Here is a 23662-nt window from a genome sequence, read left to right on the forward strand (position 1 = left end):
GGTCGATCAAAATCAAATTCTTGTACGAACTTTTTATTTATTTATAAAGATTATTATAGCTCCGTATCAACCGTAGTTAACATTTTTTTCTAGCTTCAATTAATTTATTTATACATGTGTACATCAAGCATTAGCTTTTAATGAGATCGCTCGTCTACGATCGTCGTGTCATTAACAGCACACTGTTAATTCTTCAACCTTTATGAATAAAAGCTCTCATTCTCTCTAAGAGTTTTGTATTTTAAAATGTATTTTAATCAGTTATAAAACGCTTAGTGCTCTCCAGTATTAAATATCGCCAGCCTTAAGTACTCTCCGGCCATAAATAAATTTAGTTTCCAGTATCTCTGCCATGGATAAAATCTCTGCATTATTGTTCTTATTCAGCACCACGCGTTTAAGTGAGCTGCATTAAAATATTTTATGTTTGTGTTTAAAAAATTTTATTTTAGTAGTCAAATGGTCAATATTATTGAAGCTCTCGTTAGTTTTGTTGCGCTCTAGCCGCTTTTCTTTACTCAGGTTTCTCCCACTCCATCCAACATTTTCATATAATTTTTTTCCCCAGAGATTACTTCAAGTGTTAAATAGGTGTAAATACTTGTAAGTACATACATTCATCATATGTAGATATATATATTTCAATAAACACATACTTATGTGAATTGCTCTGGAATGCAGCTGAAAATTATATTTCATTTTTTTTTATCACCAAGCAAAAAGTAAATACTAGATAGAGCCACGCGATTACTGAACGCTAAACGCTGAATGAAAGAATGTAAATATATTTATATGTACATACTTGTATGTATATAGTATACCTATTATATACCTATATAGATTTATGTATGCATATAGTACATAAGTACATATAATGTATACATACATACGTATTCGATCGTAATTAAAATAACGAATATTTATAAATTAAATACACGAGCTAATTAAATAAATGGATTTTTTTTTCGAGGTCCATAGACCTATAGTTCAAGAACTTATGGTTCGTTGCTGTTAATTTAATTAGCATTCTATATACATATGTAGCTTTTATAAGAGTTTGTGACGGAATTCCTCTGATTCACGTCACGAATTCCAGAAAACTACATCATTTCCAGAAATGCCATAGGTTTGGGGGTTCACACGATAGCACTCTACACTATTATTACGTTTTATGCTCGGTATGGAGGTACAATACATTTATATGATCGTCTGTTTTGTAGATAATTACGGCGTCTATTAATCTTTTCTAAACAGAGCAAGTAATAACTTTGGTCTGACATTTTTTTCGTGAAATCACTTTCGATATTATTTATAGCATTGGAACTTGTTAGTAGATCCATGTTGAGCATATTCTTGCCCTAAAACTTTCAATGCTGTATCCATACTGATGTGAGTAGTCATTTAAAAACTAACAAATTTCCTACATCCATTAAAATTACCTATACCTTGTTGGAAATTACGCCAATTATTTCTTCGAATAACTCAATTAGTGTTTTATGAATAAATTTCCCTATACACAACACGCTACAAGAAATGAGTGTTTAAAATTTCTTTTTATGGAATTTTCAAAGCATTCATACTTCCAAATATGTCACGCGTCTTTTACGGGGATTTTTATAAGCTTCTTGACGCAGTATATGGGCGCACTACTTACAAAAGGCATGCGGTAAATAATGCATAATATTTCTCTGTAAATTTGAAATTCTTTCAACTACTAAATATATTTGCGCTAGATAAACTTTGAGAAATTTCAGAGAAAATATTTAAATAATTTTATATATTGAAAATAACCCCAGGTAATTATGGGTCGACTTTAATTTCAGGGCTTTCCTAAACGGAAATATAATTTAATAACTTTTAAGCATGCAACCAATGATTCAGTTCAACTAAATGTTGTGAGGTTAGGTTGAAGTTCCAAAGACGAATATTCGAGTAGTTCAAACAACTAATCTGCATTGGTATAAATCCATAAGATTGGTATAAATTTTAAAGACTCTAGCGTATTTTATTGATGACGAATATATTAATTGGCAAATCTACTTATATGGAAATCGGGAAAAGAGCTCGAGGGACTTGATAATCGACCGTAACCGCAGAGACGTGAGCTTGAATGAACGCATTTCGTTAAACCGGACAACCGACTGTAACCGCGAATACATGAGCTTGAAAGGCTCTGGCCTCAACAGAACATTCGTCCAATATCCAGCCTATGGGTCCACCCTATCATCTCTGCGATTTCAATTGACCATCTCAGAACAATTCAGTGATTGAAACAATTTCGGCAAATACTAGGCTCTCCATTCGTGATATACTTGTAGAATCACCCTACCCTTTGACTTTATCAACCATACATTTTTGTAAAGTTTTTTAGAGGTTTGACAGTAAATTAGTTAGTATTCCCTTCAACGTGAAAGTATTCTCCCTCAAAATAAAAATTAAATATTAAAGTATTATCTGTTGATTATATAGTCGTTCAATCGGCTTACATTTATTGGTGCAAATAAAAAATTTTGGTTTTAGCTTTTTTTAATGACTTCATTGCATATTTATGCATATTTATTTACCGATATTTGGGTCAGTTATTAATCCAAATAATGGCTTTGAGCTTAGCAAAATATCTGTAGGCGCCGCCAATTTTTGAAATTTGAATACCTTCTTGATAATATAATATTATCCACTCATTGTTTTGGCTAAAAAATATTTGTAGAGGTTATTGAACCAGCTTTTGTTTGAAGAATGACTTAATTGCCGCAGGGAATGCACAAAAAGCAATCTGTTTATAAAATAATTACGAAAAAATATTTATAATCTCTGTTTATTTTGCTTACCCCGAAAATGGGTTAATTGAGTGAGTAATGAATATTGCATTCTTACAGTTTAGATATGAAGTACCAACATATATATTAAACGTATTGGGGAATTTACAGCAGGTTGAGTCAATTGCAAGCTTTGGGATAATGGCTGTACATTTTTATACCGTAGAGCCTTTCAAAGTAAATATATGGGACTCTAACTTATCTAACAGCAAATTTTCAAAATCCGAATGTTTTTCGTGAGACTAATATTAAATCTGCAGACAGTTTTAACCAATGTAACAGATACTTCTCTTCAATGTCTCAACTTCCTTCCTAACCTAGCCTGTAAAAATGTATAGAAGTTGAAGTTTTCATCATTCAGAGTGTAATTTCAAAACTTTTACGGGTATTATTTTGAGAGTTTGGCAAAATTTTAGTAATCCATCATGGTTTGTTGAAATAGAAAATTCTACTCTACGCGTTTATCGAAATTTTTATTATTGAACAGTATACGAGTATGTAACTTTGCCGTGACCGACTGTATGTCTGTATATATACGAACTAGGCCCTAACACATTCCTTTCGATATGAGGCTGCCATACAGAGCTGATCGTTAAAAATGAAGTCCTTGTACAGAAAACTTTTTTATTTGGCAAGATATTTGCATGAAATTTGGTATAGATTATTATTCAAGGTATCACCTTGATTTTCGAACAAATTGTTCAGATATGAAATTTGGTAAAAATGATTGTCCAATGCAACGCTATTATTTTAGAATATATTGTTAAGATCGGGCAACTAAGCCAATTCATATATATACATATTTTGAGAATCCAAAAAGACATAGAAACTTGATAGACAATATTCAGTTCGAACTAAATATATTTCAAAGAGAGATACATTCAGGCCTGCATTTAATCAGATTGCACTTGAATTTCAATAGTTTTTCGCATTTATTACATTTCATCATTATTTAAGACAAGATCGTTAAGTTCATTTGAACACCCAAGCTGCGTTTCCAATCAACAAGTTTTATTTATGCTTGATGAATTTTCAGTATAATTGATACGCACGTGTTATGAGTATAGCAATGCATTACTTTGAGTAAATTACGAGTACTCGTAGAAAAAATGCATTTACAAGCCCTTCACTGGAATGTGCTCATTTAAGCAACCGCACGATTACTTCGTTAATTTATGTGCTCTTTCGAGCGAGGCATGCGATTGAAATACGACTAATAATGGGAGTTAATTTGTTTGTATGTAGTTTACACAGTCTAGGTAGTTTTTTCCGCCATGACACTAATAGAGTTAGCATACGGTAGTTTTTGTATGAATCTTATCAATATGTATTTTAGATCTTCGTTTTTGGAACTCAATAAGTCAACATTGATATTTCCACATGCGAGTCCACATTTTGTTCTTTCAAAGCATAATCATCAGAAAGATTAGCTATTAATATTGTCAAGACTGAAACTGAACACCTAGTGACTGACAATAAGTGATCGTGAATTTAAATATAAGGTATATAAATATCTCCCTTCCGCTTTTTTGTCTTTTGAATTTCGCGGCTATGTACAAAGCGCTACAGAGCTCGTATCTGGCAACACTATACATAATTTGAAAGGTCTTGACATAACCTACAAAACAACGCTATGCATGATTAGTTTGGATATTGCGTTCAACAGTTATAGACGTGTAAACATGGAGTTCACTAACGCCGAAATTCGCGCTATTTTAAAGTTTTCCTTCGTTAAAGGCAAATCCGCTAGAGAAACGTTCCGTGAGATTAATGGTGTTTTGGGGGATGGTACTCTATTACTTCGAACCGCGGAGGAATGGTTTCGACGATTCAGAGCCGGTGAAAACGACACCATGGTTAAGCCAGCCGGCGGAAGACCTGTGACGACAAATACCGATCAAATCATGGAATACATCGAGTTAGACTGGCATATGGCATCTCGTGACATCGCCCAGGAGATGGGAGTTAGTCACCAAACCATTTTGAACCATCTGCAGAAGGCTGGATACAAAAAAAAGTTTGATGTTTGGGTGCCGCATAATTTGACGCAAAAAAACCTTCTGGACCGAATCAACGCCTGCGATATGCTGCTGAAACGGAACGAACTCGTCCCATTCTTGAAGCGGATGGTGACTGGCGACGAAAAATGGATCACATACGACAATATCAAACGAAAACGGTCGTGGTCGAAGGCCGGTGAATCGTCCCAAACAGTGGCCAAGCCGGGATTTTTGCTGTGTGTTTGGTGGGATTGGAAGGGAATCATCCACTATGAGCTGCTCTCATATGGCCAGACGCTTAATTCTACCATCTACTGCGAACAACTGGACCGCTTGAAGCAGGCGATCGACCAGAAGCGTCCAGAATTGGCCAACAGGAAGGGTGTAGTGTTCCACCAGGATAACGCCAGACCACACACTTCGTTGATGACTCGTCAGAAGCTACGGGAGCTCGGATGGGAGGTTTTATCGCATCCACCATATAGCCCGGACGTAGCGCCAAGTGATTACCACCTGTTCCTGTCCATGGCGAATGCCCTTGGTGGTGTAAAATTGAACTCAAAAGAGGCTTGTGAAAAGTGGCTGTCCGAATTCTTCGCAAATAAGGAGGGGGGCTTCTACGAGGAAGGTATTATGAAGTTGCCGTCTAGATGGAAACAGATCATCGAACAAAACGGCGCATATTTTAACTAAATCCGATCACTGTAACACTTTTTATAAAGCATTGAATGAAGAGCAAAAAGGCGGAACCTTATATATAATAGTGAATGTTGACAAAGACTTATAAGGACCATGAAATTAAAGCGAATTATGGGAGCTCGTTAATTGAAAAAATATAGTTATTTATTTTCGTTTTTATCAAAACGTTCAGTTATTGAATCTAGGTTCAGTACGTTGTGCAAACAAATCCCGTAAGAAGACCGTAATCGAGAAATTCAGGCTTATAATCGAGATAAAAACAACCTTCTCCTTCACAACAGAAAAATTAAAAAGTGAAGAATTTACGGAAGCAGGGTTTGTTTCAAATTCAGTGACTGAAGTTCTGCCTTTCACCGGCGGAGTTTTTAAATTTCTACTCTTACTGAAAACAGGTAATGAATATAATTGTAGTTTGGAACCCAGTGAACATTTTTTGTGCTACCAGACATACCATGGTAAAAAGCAGAGTGTTTCATAGTGGCGCCATGTCATCCACCTTGAACGCCATGTTCGGCGTTTGACAGGGTTTTCTCATGTCCCTGATTTTATTCCTTATAGTTCTCCAAAGCCATCGACCGATGCAACCGCGATATAATCTAACTTTTCTGGACACCTTGAGGATCTTAACTATGCAGGCAAGATCTGTTTAATCTTCTCCAAGGAATCTGACATGAAGGACAAAATCAACGGCCTTATCGCCAAGTCAAACAAAGCTGGTCTAAAAGATTGCTTCAAAGACCAAATCAATCAATATTAATGCCCATGACAGCAATGACAATTACGCATCAGAAATCGCAGTAATCGAAAACGTCAAATCTTTTCAATCCTTGGCAGCATTATCGCAATTGACGAGGGTGCAACCGACTACGTACATAGTAGAATCTTTAAAGCACGCATTGCCTTTCTACAACTCAATTAAATCTGTTTGTCAATAAGTCTCTGAGAAAATTTTTAAAGATCTGGATCTAAAGTTGTGAGTTATAGCCGTGGACATAAGCAGGCGTAAATGGGATAGGATGGGACACACTTTGCGGAAGCAACTGTATAAGATCTACAGACAAGCGCTAAAGTGGAACCCACAAGGTAGCAGAAAGGGCGGAAGATCCAACACACGAAACGCACGTTTAAAAAAACTTCAGTCAGGTGAAGAAACTTCTGGTCGACAATGCTAGTAATTAGCGCATTCACGTGGCTAGGGTTCAGGCCACTCTAATGGACAGATTAAAGTTCGGATGAAAATATTCTGAAGAATCAGTATAGAAAGTGAATAATCTTGGAATTGGCGTCACTAAATTTGGAAAATTTAAAGGATAGAAGTAACAAATAATCGCTATACCAGTTTTAGCCGAATACCGAAATTCTTCACTATGTTCCATTTTTTTAACCTGTTTTGTAACGCAACTTTCAGGAAACGAGAGGCCACATAAAAGGGAGATACCGCGCTTCCGATCTGGAATTTTGTGTCTTTAGTATCACGGATCATGTCATTGTATTTCCGAATTTAGTGGAATTGATATTATTTTAGGTTACAAAGTGCAACTAGGTTCTAAATATATGATGACACCAAAACAAACTGAAAATATTAGACTAGCCCTAACATAATCGGAATGAGATTTTTGTTTTACAGATCTGGTTTTATATGTGCATTTTAAGTTGGTGACCCTGTGGGCAGGAAAAATTTAGTCAATCCGATTGAATTTTGATATAATTCTGTAAAGTTAAAATACCTTATGCTTCTCGAGTCGAGGGACTTGTGAACCCCAACCAAATACTACCATACTTCTCTAAAGGCAATTTATACTAATGTTTTTTGGGTCGAGTAACTTGTGTTTCATGTTTATTTTATCGAAATTTCCACTAGATGGTGCTGTAGTAATATTGTTTTGTATATTAATTATCGAAGGCATTTTTATTGTACGCGTCATTTTAATATACATACTATACTTTTCAATCAATGTGTAGAAATTTTAGTGAATCAGCTTTTCTGAATCGTCACTCAAAAAATAAAACAATTACAATAGGCCCTCTTAATGTTCACTTACATTTTGCAAATCGTGCAAATGAATCCGATTTTTCGCAAAGTGAATAAAGCTTATTCTTGCAATGACTTGGCTATTAATGAGAATAATGGTTCAAAATACAATTTTTTATGTATGAAAGTAACATGTGTTTTGTATTTTTTGTAATGTAATGCAGAATTACGTACACATAATCGTACACACCGGGTGTACTCATATGTGTGCTATAGACGTCTATAGAGAATTCCCTTTGTGTCAATATTGAAGATAGCACATACAATCAACTGTTTGACGTCAGCGAAGGAAAACTGATAATGAAATCAAAATCGTCTGAGTTGTGTATTTCTATATGATTATTTACAAGTACACATAATTATTTGCACATGTGAGGTAAACATGTAACTATGATTTTTATTGCAAAACCAACGTTGTCGGTTTAGTTTCAAGCTATAAAGCTGCAAATATAATGCTTTCTGGTAAAATTTATTTCAATATTGTGTTGAACTATGGAAAGGTCGTTATTAAATATATTAATCAAGGTTGAGGAATTAACTATTGCGCTGAGAATGAATATTTATTTATGTATATATTCACTACATAAGCGAAAACTGTTAAAGTGATTTACTTTTTATTTATTTTTTTTCGTTTCTTTTCAGTAGTCTGTAGATATTTTGTAGCATATATGGTACATATGTATTTATTTGTAATTATGATAAAAATTAACATATACGTTAACTTTGGTTACATCGAAGCTCGAATACCTTTGACAAAGATAAAAGTTTCCCTACAAGAACCATGATTGGACAGTTTGTATGGCAGCTATATTCTACTGTGGTCCGATCTAAACAATATAACTAAAAGTTGTGCACACAAGGACTTGAATTGAATCGTTTAGTTTGTATGCTAGCTATATATTATAGTAGTCCGATATAGGCGGTTCTGAGAAATGAGCAACTTTTTTGCAAAAACTAGCCAATAAATTAGCTTTCTCTGAAAAAAACGATTCATTTTCCTCGTTTAACGACTTTAGTTAAAAGTTTAGAAAACTACTGGTTATGAATACATTCAAATCAGATTAACATTTGATTAAGTCATTAATTGGTTTTTACAAAATTCCAAGTTTTATTACTCTGATAAACGATTTCATATTATTATGGAAAACTTGGCTTTGAAAAGTTATTAAGTCATTCATCGTTTGTTTCTAAGCGCAAAAGGTATTATCGCAGGACCAAAAGTGGTCTCATACATACCGTATTTAAATTTCCTCGCTTACACAAAAGCTTTTAAGAGGTTAAACACATTTCTGGTAAGTTTTAGTGATGTCAAAGATCGCCGTGTTTTTGGTAAAATAAAAGAGATTTTCCGATAGCTTATTACATTGCATTTATATATAAAACTTTCTTCAATAATCTATTTATTTTTTGTGGGACGTAATTGCTTTCCCGCGACCTTTATTATTCTTTTATTATATGTCTTCTATCAATGGCATCTATTTTCTGATAGGAAAATTTAAAACTCGTCACTGAAGTTTTAAGTGTATAATATAAGTTAATAGACCATGCCGATTTTCGGTGTACTGGAACAGAATTCCTCAAATAGGTCTAAATAGAAAGAAGATAGTACCGGCCATTTCACAATCCAAGGTAATGACCCAATATCTTTAGCTAATTTTTAGCTTAGAGTAAAACTTTTCTGTGTCGACCTAAACCTAGCAATTAGCTTCTACATATTAAGTGATATTATTTGATCAATTGTCCATTTAAACTGCGCGCGCAAACCGAATCGAAATATTTTTTTCCTAAATTGATACAACTTTTTTATGTTCGAGAGAATTTTAAGCTCCATGTGTCAATTAATGTTTTAATTTATTCTATGAAAAAAAATTGAACAACGAGCTTGCGTGAAATTTTGTATTTCAATTGGAATCAATGCAATAGAATCGTTAAAAATGTTGCAGAAATATTCTGAAGGTCCACTTTATCACGAACACAAGCATTTGTGTTAAGAGAAGGTTGTGTAGTCGTCGAAAACTTGCCTTATGCGAATCGTCCATCCCCCTCTGTTAATCACGGTTTTGTGCATGCTAAACTCGTATCAAAAGACCCAAATATTTTGCAAATACGACGTTGAAAAGAGATACTTGACAGCAAAGCTAAAGATCGTACACTCATCAACCACATAATTTATGGTGACGGGGCGTAGGTTTATAAATATAGCGTTGAAATTGTCCAACAAAAAAAAAAAAAAGAAAAAAACTGAACCGTTCAAAGATGGGTTGGACTAAAACCTGTACTCTCTTTTTGTCGTAAAATATAAAGCAAAGAGAAGTGATACCTTATCAAGAATTTAGCAGAGCTTTAATTGCACTATATTTCCACAGTGAAATTAAAAAAAAACATTTTTTTCAAATTTCAATAGATTATAGCTGTGAAAATAACATTATAAAATTTTAAGCCGATATCTCAAATAGCTCATTTCATTCAGCTCTATCAGTTTGATTTTAAACACGTTTTTCTCAAAACTACATTTTCCGAATTTTCTGCAGTGATTTCTTGGAGACAAATGATTCAATCGCTCTCAAATTTTTTCTGAACGTTCTGTATATAGAAACCATCTACCAATTTTTTGATCCGAACAAAAATAGAATATTAGTAGGCCAAAAGCAACCAAAGTTTTGGGTAAAATTCAACTTTTTTTTAAAACGCCACCATTATGTCAAGTTGATTTTTTTTCGACTGTAGGTTATTTTACGAACAATATCTTATAGTAGTGAAATTTTTAGGTTTCATCCACGGAATGGTCAGAATCACAACAGGAGTGGACGACCCGTCAGAAATCGCTTGTATCTCAAAAAATATTAAATTTTTGCTTAAAAAATGTTATTGCGTATTCTTAAAACATGTATGAATTTACCCTTATAATTTTAAAATAATTGATACAGTTGTTTTATTTTAAATCCCAAAAATCGTTTTTTTTTTTATAGGCTGTCACACTAGATGTGCCCCTTACGTAAGTTAATTTATGTAATAGTACACTTGGAAACCTCAAAATTATGATGTTTGCAAAAGTTAAATATCCTTAGAGTTGTGTTTTGGGAAATGAGCATGACAATCAAAGCCTGATGTAGTTTTTCATTCCATCATCGATCTACAAGTAAACTGATAGCATAGCTATAATTCTTATTCGGTTCCAATATAGCACTACCATTTCCTTAAACGCCACTGTTACTCAAACCTACTAATTTTGCTGAAGAATTTATTTATAGAAAAAAGTAATTCCTGTAAATAAACAAATGATGTCAAAGAAATATTTTTATTTATAGAAGGTATGCATTTCGAGCAACTGCTTGCTTGCGTCAAAACTATAGGTATTTACTTAGGTTTGACAAAGTGCATTTTGGTACTTTGTCCCCTGCGATGTGGACTTTGCGGTCAAGCACGAAACGATTGTGCCTTTTTATATTAATTTGTGTCTCATTACTGGTGATAACACCGATATTTTTCCACTTGGTGAGAATCAGAAACTGAATTGACGTATAGCAAGATAGTCTTAAAACATTGGAAGCTAATAAAAATTATTTTATTAGTAATTAATCGTAATTGAAGAAAATTAATAAACAAGTTAGTAAAATATTTAAAACGAGATATAAATATACAATACTTTAGAGTGGAAATAAAATTTTTTTTTATTAAAAAAATTAAATAATTAATTATTTATACAAGTATGTTACAAAGATTTTTTTTTATGTATTTTAAAATTTTTTCGTCCACCACCAATATTTTTACCCCATCTTTATTAGAACCCAAACTTCAGCTTAGCTCAAAACACTCACCCATTATTTGATTCTAAATTTATTTCTTATCATAAAATATTAGCACAAATCACGCGATGTGCCTTTAATTATACGCAAATTTTAATTTTGATACGATTTTTCTTAATCAGAGTCTTACGCTATGCAGCCAAATAAAAACATTTCTTGGATAATGCTGCTGATATTTCGGGTATATTGAAACAACCACAGTCAACTTCATAGAAAATTCTCCAAATAAGCTGAATTTTATGCTAAATTTGGATCCAAGAACTTGGCCACCTGTCCACCTGATTATACATTATTTTACAAAAATGGCTTCATTGAATACAATTTTTATGACTTCGTTAAATAAGTAGCTTTCTAAAATGTTTTTTAGATCATGGGCCTCGAATCGAAAAAGGTCTTCGCTGGATTTTTATGCGCTTAAGTATATCAACGTCACAGTAGAGTTCAAACAGTTTGTGGTTCGATCTTCTCTATATTCATCGCCCACGCGGATGGCTTGCTGAAGACCTTGCATAGAACAGCTCTCTCGAATGCTCCAAATGCTTTCTCATCTCAGTTCGTCACTGCACTGTTTCTGCGCCGAATAATAGGATGGGACTGATTAGCGACTTATAGAGCGTAGAGATTCCAAAGTAGCACCTGTTGCTAAGAGTTATTCTGTGCTTGATTCAGGCTTAGATTGTTGGTGGAATTTACGCTGGTTCCGAGAGAGTCTTTCATTTTTTCAAACTAAATTTTTTTTAAAATGGAGAGCAAAGTTCACACGAAAATAAAAAAGTTGTAGCAATTTAGAAAAAGAATATTCGTTCAGTTTGCGATCGCAGTTTAAATGGACCAATTCGAATCAAATTTGATCAGATGGTCGAAACTTGTGGTTAAATCGGAGGTCAGCACACATTTAATAATAAAAATCTTGTAAAGAATTTGTTTTGACTAAATTTGATGATAACGTATACGCAATAAAATTTTTTTACAGGAAACCATTAATTCTCATAAAAGTAATAAAATAGTGTTTGTACGACTTCACAAAGAAAGACTTCCAGTATGCGAGAAATCTTTGAGTATAGCAAGAAGGTATTATGTTTAGAAAATTATAAACATTCTTAAAAACATTCCAGGAATAAGTATAAATTTAAGTTACTTTCTTTCAAGGCTGAAAAGGTCATGGTATACCATGTATGTTAGACCGCTGACCTGACCTGAATAAAGCAACTAAGGAGCAATATTTGCGAAGACCACTCGTAGATTTATATCAAAACATACAAATTCTTTTTAAAAACCATGAGATATCTGCTGAAACTGAATCCAATTGGAGTCTTTCTTAATTTTCTGAAACTTACTAAAATTTTTACGAACTGAGCCTATCGTATTAATACTATTGGGAGTAAGTAAATTGGTGTAGTTCGGGATGTCATCTAGCGAAAGCAGTTCTTTTGCAGGCAATGGCACAATGACCAATAAACTCTCGAAAGTCAAAAATTGTGAGAATTTGTCATAAATTCCACTAGCCATCGTCGACGCGGAACGCCATAGTAAGCGAAAAAGTTCGGTGATTCATTTGCAAAGCCGTCAGCCCCAAATTAAAGTCTAGACGTCTGAAAAAAAAAATCTTTTCAAAAATTGCTGTAATTTAAAACTACCATTGTATATTTGAATTTAATGAATTATGAATGCAAAAATAGCAATTACTTTTTTGACATCTACACATCTTACGCCATGGAGGCTCTGCTATAAATTTACTTTTCACTTTCCCAACACAAAAATGATAACACAAATAGTAATGTTACTGACATAGACAATTTCTTATTTTAACATGCTTCATAGCGTATAATTGCTTTGTGCACCTTACAGTTCTTCGAAACACCTAAAATTAGTCGAGATCGATTTAGTGGTATGTATAACAAAGTGATTAGGATAATGAGACAATTTGAATACTGAATTTCGTTTCCCTGGCACTCTGAGGAGGTGGTTATGTACATTCACAAAATGCCGTGTTGAAAATTATTAAAAGATATAACTAAGATACATATTAATCTCTAATTATAATAGAGAGATGTTTGAGGTAAAATTTTGTTTTGAAAATTGGGCTGTTATTAAGGCAACGACAAAACCAGCGCTGAGCTCGCTAACTGTGTGCTCCAAGTAGGTTAAGGGGTGTGTGTCCACTCTAACAATAACATCAAGCTACATCATTATCAGACTAGTTTGGCTGCCTGGTCATTGCGAAATCGTTCACAACTGCAATTCGAAGAGCTAGTAAAAAGGGATATCCTTATCCTGCTTAAACCAGAGTGGTAATGAGTTGGATGTCCGTTGTCATATTACACATATTGTCTATGTACCTCGCGTGCTTTTAACAGCCGTTGGCCGACCACGAGATCTACTAAGCTACTGGCCTCACCAAAGTTGATCTTGCCGCAATCCTAGGGGTTCTTAAACATTGATGCTGTAAGGCTAAAAGTTCAGTCGGACGCAAATTGTCAAAGTTGTACGGAAGATGGTGAGATGAAAACATTTTCGCTTTCTTCTCCATTAACCAGGTTTTGCAAGACTGAGGTTGAAACATCTCTGCAGTCTTACCTTCGGCAAATCAGGAGCCGATACTGACATTAGTGTCTTAACCCGCCTTAACAAATTTCTGATAGGCTCAAGGCGCTTTGTCGATTTGTAAGGATCTTATGATAAATAATATAGCAGTTTTAGGTTCACAACGGTCCGGCGTTCTAAGCTGTACCAATGAGATCTCTGCTAAGGTCGGCCATTTAACCAAATTCATACTAACCTGCCTTGATTGTATACCATATGAGAACCTCCATTCCTACGTTTAACTTTATACATATTATACCGGCCAATGTACGATATATCTTAATGTGCTTCAGGGCTTCCCCAAGCACCTACTATATACCTGATTTAATGATAGTTGAACATCCGGTTGGCTTCATATTATAGAAAGTGAAAGTGAAATCGGTCTCATATGCCTAAATAATGTTACACCTTCGATTCTTACAGTTTGCAAGGATAGAATTTTCACCTGCACCCGAACTTCACCCCTCCTTTAATCTGTTTAATCTTTAAATATTGCTGATTTATAAGTCTTCTAATCAACAACTAACTTAATCTGAAAGTCAATTAAAATAAATCTGCTGTTGCTAAGCTGACAGATATATTAATACTCAAATTTACGATTTATTTTAGCAATAGCAACACAAATATTTACAAATAGTACTCATAAGTTGATACTGCACAAGCGAGGCAAATGACACAATTAACACAAAAGTTATTTTGCAGTTAAGTAAGATAGTGATGACAATGAAATTTCTTAGGTAGGTAAGTGCATTACGAATTGATATACTGAAAAAATTTATTTTGAAATGTTTAGAGTTGTGACTCTTTTATAGTTGGTGTGTGATATATATCAAAATATTTTCCTTTTTTTTTGCGCAGAAATTTCAATCGATTTTTGTATTGTACACTTTTTCGTGGCCTTGAACTCGCCGAGAAAGGGAAACGTACGAGGAGCAAGTCTTTCTTCGTAGAGCCTGACTTTGGCTGAATTGATTTGAAATTGAATTGCGTCCGAAATATGTACCTTCTACTGAATTCCTAATGCATTTTTCAATAAAACCTTACAAACACACATTTTATGTCTAAAAAATAACTGCTATTATGCAGCGAGAGCTCACAAATTAATAATGCGCATGTGTAGTCGTACGCGGGTATTTAGCATGATTGCCAAATAAAATAAAATCACAAAAAAAGTTTGACGTGGTCAACACTTCTCTCCACTTTCAAATGTCCAAACTCAAGGCGATCAAATTTCAGTGACAAATGTAAATCAATCGCCTCTGCGTATTGCATTTCAAGCGCGTTTAGTATGAAGATTTCTTTAAAATTCAACAATCATAAGTGCATATGTGTTGGTGTATGTTAGACTGGCTGTACTGAAAGAGTTTTACGAATTAATTGCAAATGAAAAGGATCTTTTTTGCGAACATCCCAGCACGCAGATTCGACTTGGCGTCACTGTGGCGATTGAACCACGATTTTATGGAATCATGAGTTTAGCTCTAGAGAATAAGAAATTAGCAAATAAAAGTTGTTAACGATCGAATTTAATTCGCGAAACATGATTATACCGTTATGGTCAAAGAAATAGCGCAATTAATAAGCCTATATTAACGTATGTCTCATATGCAATGAAGAGATCTTTATTTTTTGTGCGGGTGAGGGGGTGGAATATGTCTTCAGTATCATAGTTGTCGTCATAGCAATGATATGTGCCACTTGTAGGTCACTAATAACCTCCTTCTAAAGTACCGTCGTCTTCTAAGGAACCGTACTTCAGAGCGGCGTTCCATTTTTCTCATTGAGGGATTTATTTCTGCGCATATTCGTCCAGATCCCGCTTTTTGATGCCCATTCCTGGATAATTCCCCATCCGGTGAGCTTCCTTTACCATTGCACACACTTAAAAAATGTGTGTTCATCGTCGTCTTCTGTCGCATCGTTGTATCGGCATGCCGGCTCTTCGACTTTCCCATTCTGTGAAGGTACTTTGTTAAATATCCGCAGCTGTACTGTGTAGAAGTCGACTTGTCTTGTCAGATGGACGTGCCGCGACTCTCATTCTCCCATCTTCGTTGCCATGCGTTTCTTTATGAGTTCAATTGCACTCTTGTTATTTTCAGATACTTTCTTAAGCTCCCATAGCTCTTTCCTTTCGTATGCTAGAAGGTCCATTGGGACATTGCCGCTTGTAAGTAATATTGTATCACCTGACACTGTTCGGTGAAATTCTGAGGGCTGCGGTGCACTCTGAATAATACCGGTTTTCCCTTTTTAACACAGCAACCAAAATCTCTTCTCTGTATAATAGAATGTTTTTTTTTTTTTGGCTGGGTCCTCCTATGTTGGTTGGTTATTAGTCTGCTAAGTTGGGAGTTAATTTTCGCTAACGCCTAGGTAGTTTGCTGTTTTGTGTGTTTTTCTCTTTTTTTGTAAAGGAGTCGAGGTATCTAACCTCTAAAGTGGTTTTTGGTTTAAGATCGGTCAGAATTACAGATCCTTGAAGGGTGGTTTTGAGTGTCTCTTAGAAGCTGGCTTTTGTAGTTTTCCCGTTCTCTCGTTCTAGTCGTATAGCCCCGTAGCTATTGCTTACTGGTGGCTTAATGATTACGGCTGTGATTGATCCTATTATTTGCATGCGGCTTCTTTCTTTTAGGCAGAACTGTTTGCTACTGGTCATCCTTTTTATTTCGTATCCGCATTGTTTCACGAGGTTTCATAGACCTCGTCGCACTTCGCTTCGAAATTATTGATTTTGGGTCTTGGTTCGTTTGAAGGAATTAATTTTTTTTCGGAAAGTCACCTTCACAAAATTTTTACTAGTCGCTCGATCATAACCTGTATTAATCTATAGTAATAATACACTTTTTTGGTTTTTGGATTTGAGATAATTTTAATTATTGCTAATTACCAGTCACCTTTCTTCAGAGCATCTCCTGTGGATCGTTAATGCGATCAGGGGACTTCATAATGCTTTAAAATATACCACCTACTATTAAAGTCTATTTAATTCTGTAAAAAATTTTTTTTTTCATTTATTTATTAATTTATTTAATAAAAGAAAAGAAATTCCCCCAAAAACGCGATTTTCTGACTTTCAAGTGGATATAACCTTAGCTGACCATTCGTCCTGGTTTGACCAGGACAGTCCGGATTCCGAAATAAGCGTCCCGGTCGTCGTCGGCTTAGAAATTAAAAAAAAGAATTAATTGATGTTGCGCGTATACGAGTATTAAATTTTTGTCTTAGTAATCATCTTATGTTAAAAACATGATCAAGTGAGATTGTGACGTTTTTTAAAAGCGCATATAAGTCACTTATTATAAACGATCATATAAAACTATGTAAATGACAGAAAATAAGATGATGTTATTAAACATTAATGTAAGTAAATTATTGACGAAATTAAGAACATGATTAAGTATTTTGGTATAATGATGTGATAACAATGGTGATTAATTTATTAAGCGATTTGACTTAAGTTGATCAATGAACTGTAATTTGATATTAACGTATGTAAGCAATTGATAATTGACATTGTATGTTATATTTATTTGATATAAAAATATTGTTTAAGTTTATATAGGAATGCAATCAAGTCATGACTTAATATGACTGATAAGTTAACTTTTTTGCTATTATATCGAGGATATCAATGCAATGTTGCTGACCAGGTGATAAGATGGGATAAAACATATTGTGATAAAACATATTGTGATTTCGAGATGATCTTATTTCGGATAACGTTATAATATATGACGTTAAAAATATAACTTTGCTAAAAATATTCTAGAATAATCTCAACAACCGTTGAAATATAACAAAAAAAAAAAAAATCCAATAAAATCGCTATTGCCATCAAACATCTGGCAATTTGCATTTTTCATGATTACTATGACGTTTTCGTATTGCGAAGCCTGCATTTTCTGGCGCTATCTTCGGCATCGCTAGCGCAGACATTTTCTTATACTACAAGTATGACGTCTGTTTAAATGTGAGCGTACGATGTCAATGTCACTGGCTCCCGCCATAAACAATACACGCAATTTTCAAGCAATACACCACGAGAACCTATCCAAAAAAATATATATATATAAATAAAAATAGCAATAGCATAGTTACCATATTGCAACTCATCGCTTCGACCATCTCTTTCTCAACACATCGGTCACACGATCACTCAAGCGCAACATTGTAAAGCTGCTTAGCATAAGCGTTTATTGATCTTCCAACATCAAGCAAGCGAAACAAATAAAGCCGCTCTTCGCCGCACCGAGCTCACATTACCCGCTCACACACGTGGTGCCCCTACTTACATAGTAATATAGAAGATTTACTGTGCTAGCATTAATGCTTTAGAAGACAATTGTAATTTGCATTGTAAAAATATGTTAAATCATGCTGCAGCTGAGCTAAAACGTGATCGAGGCGCCGAAATCGCTAGCCAGTCGTCGTCCTATGAATTAGTTAAGAGGTGTGGATGTGTGGTGTGTCGCAACGTGGTTGAATTTGATTTGACTGCTGACTGCTGTTGTTTTGATTCTAAAATAAAACATAGACGTATGTCTGACACGATTCGTTAAAGGAGCAGAACTACGTATAATCAATTTTAATCTAACAGTGCAATAGCTATCTACCATATGTATCAAAAACTTTCAGTGTATATGTACTTAACATATGTATGTATGTAACTACGTCTCTAATGAAGCTTTACAGTACTGAAGTAAAAACATCCCATACATTTTTTAATTGCAACAGTGCCTTGTTATTTAAACCTTTCAGAAAAAGCTTCGAAACGTTGGTCCCGATATGATTAAGATTTGTAATGTATATATCAGCAAACTTCTGGGGAGACTAGTTCCTAAAATTCTTTATGTAAGCGGGTCTAGTTATTCAGGTGGTTCATATACGAAAGCTTTATGTTTAAATCGGTGCAATGAAATCCTTATAAATCGTTTCTTGTACCTACTCGAACTTACATACAATTAACAAAACAGAAAATTTTTGGAACACTGTTCTGTCCCATCGAATAACAAGCAAGAAATTGTTTCAAAAATTATAAACTGAAGGGATTCTGGATTCTGGAGTTTCCATTGTTAAATATATTTTTTCTGGAAGGAAAACAAGGAGGGAAACTTCAACGATATGAGATGTGATTAGAGATAAGAGATTCTCCTTCGTGGCCAAATCATAAAATTGTCTACCGGAGAGCATTGCTAAATTTTCAGACTGTTTTATGTTTGAAAAACCAAAAAAGTTAATGCTTTCTACTTTTTTGGGTTTAAAGTGCAGTATATTACAAAAAACAAAAAAAGTCACGAAGTAGTTTCACTAACTCGAGTTTAAGGTTATGTTTTTAAAAAGAGAATTAAAGTGTTTTAATTGGACACTCCAAGAAACTTAATTTACAGTTTTAAGTGCAAAATTTTATATACATTATACCTGTATACGATATTGAATGTAGGGATCTTAACTTGATATATGTATGTACCTAAATTGTTCAATCCTGACACAAAACTCTTTCCCCACCGTTCCAAAGCTTACAGTATTATGTGGAATGTTTTTAAATTTTGTGCTTGAATATGAATGTTGTATTCAGGACCTAACTCCTTTGGCATATTAATTTTGAGGAACCCCTATCTCTTAACTTATAACCGCTATATGTATGTGTGTATCTCTGTATATTACTAAAATATCATTATTCTAAACTAAGAAAAATCTACTTACTCCGTTTTGTTATCTACACTAACAATTCTGTTCAAAATGTTATTTCTTTTCAAACTTCATACGCCCATCAGTCTCTCGTTGATTTGTGTACATTTACTGCATACATTAGAAGTTTATAAGAGTTCATGGTCATAAGTGCAAATGGCTTGGGCTCTACAGTGTACTTCTTTCGAGCTAACTGCGCCATTTTCAAATGTGTTGTAAACTTTCTACGTGTTGTTTTCTAATTTTTTTTAATATTATTTTGATTTGCTTTTTTTTCTTATTTTTTATTTGTTTAATTTTTCTTTTTGGTATGCTTCGCCATTTCATGTATTTTATTCATTTATTGTTTTTATAATATATTTATTTATTTTATTATTTACTATTTACTGTGGCTACATTTTATTTACTAATTAATATCAGATCATTTCATTTGAAGATATTTGCTTTTATCTTTCTTTTGTTACTGATGTAACTTTTTTGTTTATTTTAATATTTTTTTTAATTTCATTATATATTTGGTAATTTTACATTATTTTAATTGTTTGGAATTTATTACAATGTTGGCTTTTCCTCGTTTAGAGAACTTTATACCCTGAACAGGATATATCAAGTTTGCCAATAAGTTTGTAACACTTGTTTGTAGAAGCAAACGTCGGAGACCCTATAAAATATATGCTTATATAAATGATCAGCGTGATGAGGAGCAAATTGATTTAGACTCTCTGTATATTATATTATATATGCGAACTAACAGAGTTTCTCAGTTTTTAAAATATATATCGGACCACTATAGCATTATTGTATGGAAAACTATTTTATTTTATGAGATATCTTCACGAAATTTGGCATGGATATTGTTCAAGGCAACGATAAAATCTCTATCGAAATCAAGTTCTTGTATGGAAACTGTTTTTGTTTGTAAGCGGATTATAGTTAAAGCTTCGGTGCAGCCGAAGTTGACGTTCTTTCTAATTTTTGTTCAATTATGTAATTCCCTATGCAATTTGGTTTGTTTGTTCCTTGTTTTGTTTAATTTCTTATATTATTTTTCCATTTATTTTTTTGTTATTTTATTTGAGGTAACTTGGCTTTTACCCCCTCTTTTTAAAGATTTTGTTCCTTCAATATATTATTCGTGTGTTATTTTTCTTTTATTTTGTTTTTATATTTCCTTTATATTTCTGATATATATTTTCTGATCATAATTTTTATTTATATATATAATATATTTTTAATTTTGATAATTTTTCTTTTTTGCTTCTAATTTTAAAACTAACTAAAAATTAAGTTTTATTATTATATGTACAATGGAAACTCTCTATAAAGAAAAACTCGATATATCGAGGAAAATACCGAAGTTTGTGTGATGTATATTATAATTCCTATATTTTAATGCGCTATACATGGTCACAGAATTTTTTTAACGAAATAATCCGCTTCATTTTAAATGCAGTAATCGATTAAAACCATAACTATTTCTCGGAAATATTATCAACTAAGTAAATTCATGATGAATTGCCAAACCAAACTGAGAATAAATCACTTGATAGCTGTTAAATCGGTCGCCAGTTTGAACAGTAATGCCAGCTTAAAGTTCTATACCTCGAAAAAAACACCCGTTACATATTGTAATTACTAAAGCAAATTTATATTACTACTATATTATGTCTATTGAATATATTAAAAAAAAGTATAACATTTTATGAAATAAATTTGATTTGAAATAAATATTCTTCGAATATTCGTGGTTCTCAGTAAATAAAACATTATAAAGAGTTTCCACTGTATTGTTTTACTCTCGCAATACTTTGCTCAGAGTATAATAGTGTTGTTCACCTAACGGTTGTCTGTAACATCTAAAACTAAGCGAAATACATATTGAGTTATATATAAATGATCGGGATGGAATTGAGACATCTTGATATATACATACGTATTCCTTGGCACCCTGAAGAAGTTGGTAAAGAAGATGGCCGAAATCGTATCACTGTCATGCCCACAAAAAGACATTAAGAGAAAACTTATAAATAGTTATAACTAAGCAACAAATATTGGTACAGTAAATCGCAGCAGGAAGAGATATCTTTAGTTTAAAAGTTTTTAAAAAGGGAACGTGATCCCAATCTCTAATAGTTTTAATGTGACAACCGTAAAAATGAGAGAAATCGGATGATAACCACGCCCACCTTTCATAAAGGAGGTGGTGCTGAAGGGCCTCAAAGAAAAAAATGTGTAAAAATTTAACAATATATCTAAAAAACGACTTGACCACTTTCAATCAAGTTGACATAATACATAATGCTATCTTGAAATTCTTATGTTACATTGTGAAAATGGGCGAAATCGGACTACTTCTTTTATATTAAAATTATGTAATTCTATATGATTCTTCCAGCTTAGAATATATAGGTAATTAAGCTCAATGAAGCTATTAAAATAATTCTTTGCAAAAACAGTGTCTTTAAGGTAAACCATATCATGTCTTAAAACTGTCGAAAAATGACCACAACTATTTAACCTCTGGTACCGAATATATAATTGAATATCTGGTCAAAGTCTATGGTTGACCTTGTACTAAAAATATCGGTCAATTAGTAAAATATATTGTTGGAATTCAGACAAAATATTTTCCCGATAATAAAATTCCCTTGTCAAATATCGGTTAAATCGCGTCAATACTTCCTTTAGCCCCTTTTAACCTATTATAAACATTTTCGAAGTTCGCGTTGACTTTATTCAGTATATACATATCTCTCGTTCGCATGACGCGTTCCAAGGCTAGCGTATAATCTCGGTTGGGAAGTAAAATTTTTCCACCATGTTTATATAGCGAGCCGCTTACTCGCTTGCAGCCGCATCTCCTGGTGGACAGACGCTGCAGCTCTTGTTGTAGTGGCCCTATTAAGGCCCTCTCTCTCTTAGCCCCTGCGCTCTACTCGGGTTGGTTACTGAATCTCGCTCAGGGTTGCTCACGTTGACCAGGGTGCTCAACGTGGATGCAGAAGTAGAAATTTAGCTTGATTGGTAAACTGTAACTGGATACCCAGACACACCTTTCATGAATATTGCCAAAAGTTAATGCAATAGGTTAAGAAGAAAAAATGTTAACTTCGGCTGCACCGAAGCTGTAATACCCTTCATAGTTGCATTTCTTATAGCACAAAAAGGGATAAAATGATATTTATCTTGATCTTGTTTGGTCAGTTTCTATAGCAGCTATATACTATAAATGTCCGATTTAAACTTCTTCTGAGATTGTATCGTTGTTTTAAATAATCATCCATGTCAAGATTCGTGAATCCGTGAAGATATCTCGTCAATTAAAATAATTTTCCATACAAGGAAATGTATTTGATCGTTTCGTTTGTAGGGCGGCTATACGTGGTGCGTTCAAAGGAAAAGGTGAATTTTGAATTTTTTAAAAAGTACTTATTTATTCATCAATATATATTTTGTACCTTTCAAAGTAATCCTCCTCGGATATAAGAAACTTGTGGCAAAACGCTTTCCTTTCATTGATTTCTTCAGTTTTGGGAATATGAAAAAGTCGGAGGAAGCCAAATTTGGTGAATACGGTGGTTGAGGTATGATTGCGGTTTTGTTTTTGGCTCCTGAGCGATACTAATGCGACATTGCTTTTGTTTAAAATTTAGCATTTTCGGAACAGACTTCGCAGCCGCACGTTTCATGCCCCAAAAAATTCGAGAAAATTGAATGGCATGAACCGAGTGATGAGCCAACATCTTCGGCAACTTCTTTAATAGTGATTCGCCGATTTTGAAAGACAATTATTTTCACTGTTTTGATGTTTTTTCTTGACGTGGTCGCCCCCAGGATGTTCTTATCATCAATATCTTTTCGGCCTTCTGTAAAGCGCTTGTAACACTTATGAACACTTTTCGAGACAAAGTGGACTCACCGATTGCCATAGTCAACATTGCAAGCGCCTTGGAGCACTTTATATCATTTTTAAAGCAACATTTAATAGATGTCCTTTGATTTATTTCTTTCAAAGTCAAAAGTCGAAGAGCACAC

Source organism: Bactrocera oleae, chromosome 3 (genome assembly GCF_042242935.1).
Source record: "Bactrocera oleae isolate idBacOlea1 chromosome 3, idBacOlea1, whole genome shotgun sequence".
Lineage (NCBI taxonomy): Eukaryota > Metazoa > Arthropoda > Insecta > Diptera > Tephritidae > Bactrocera > Bactrocera oleae.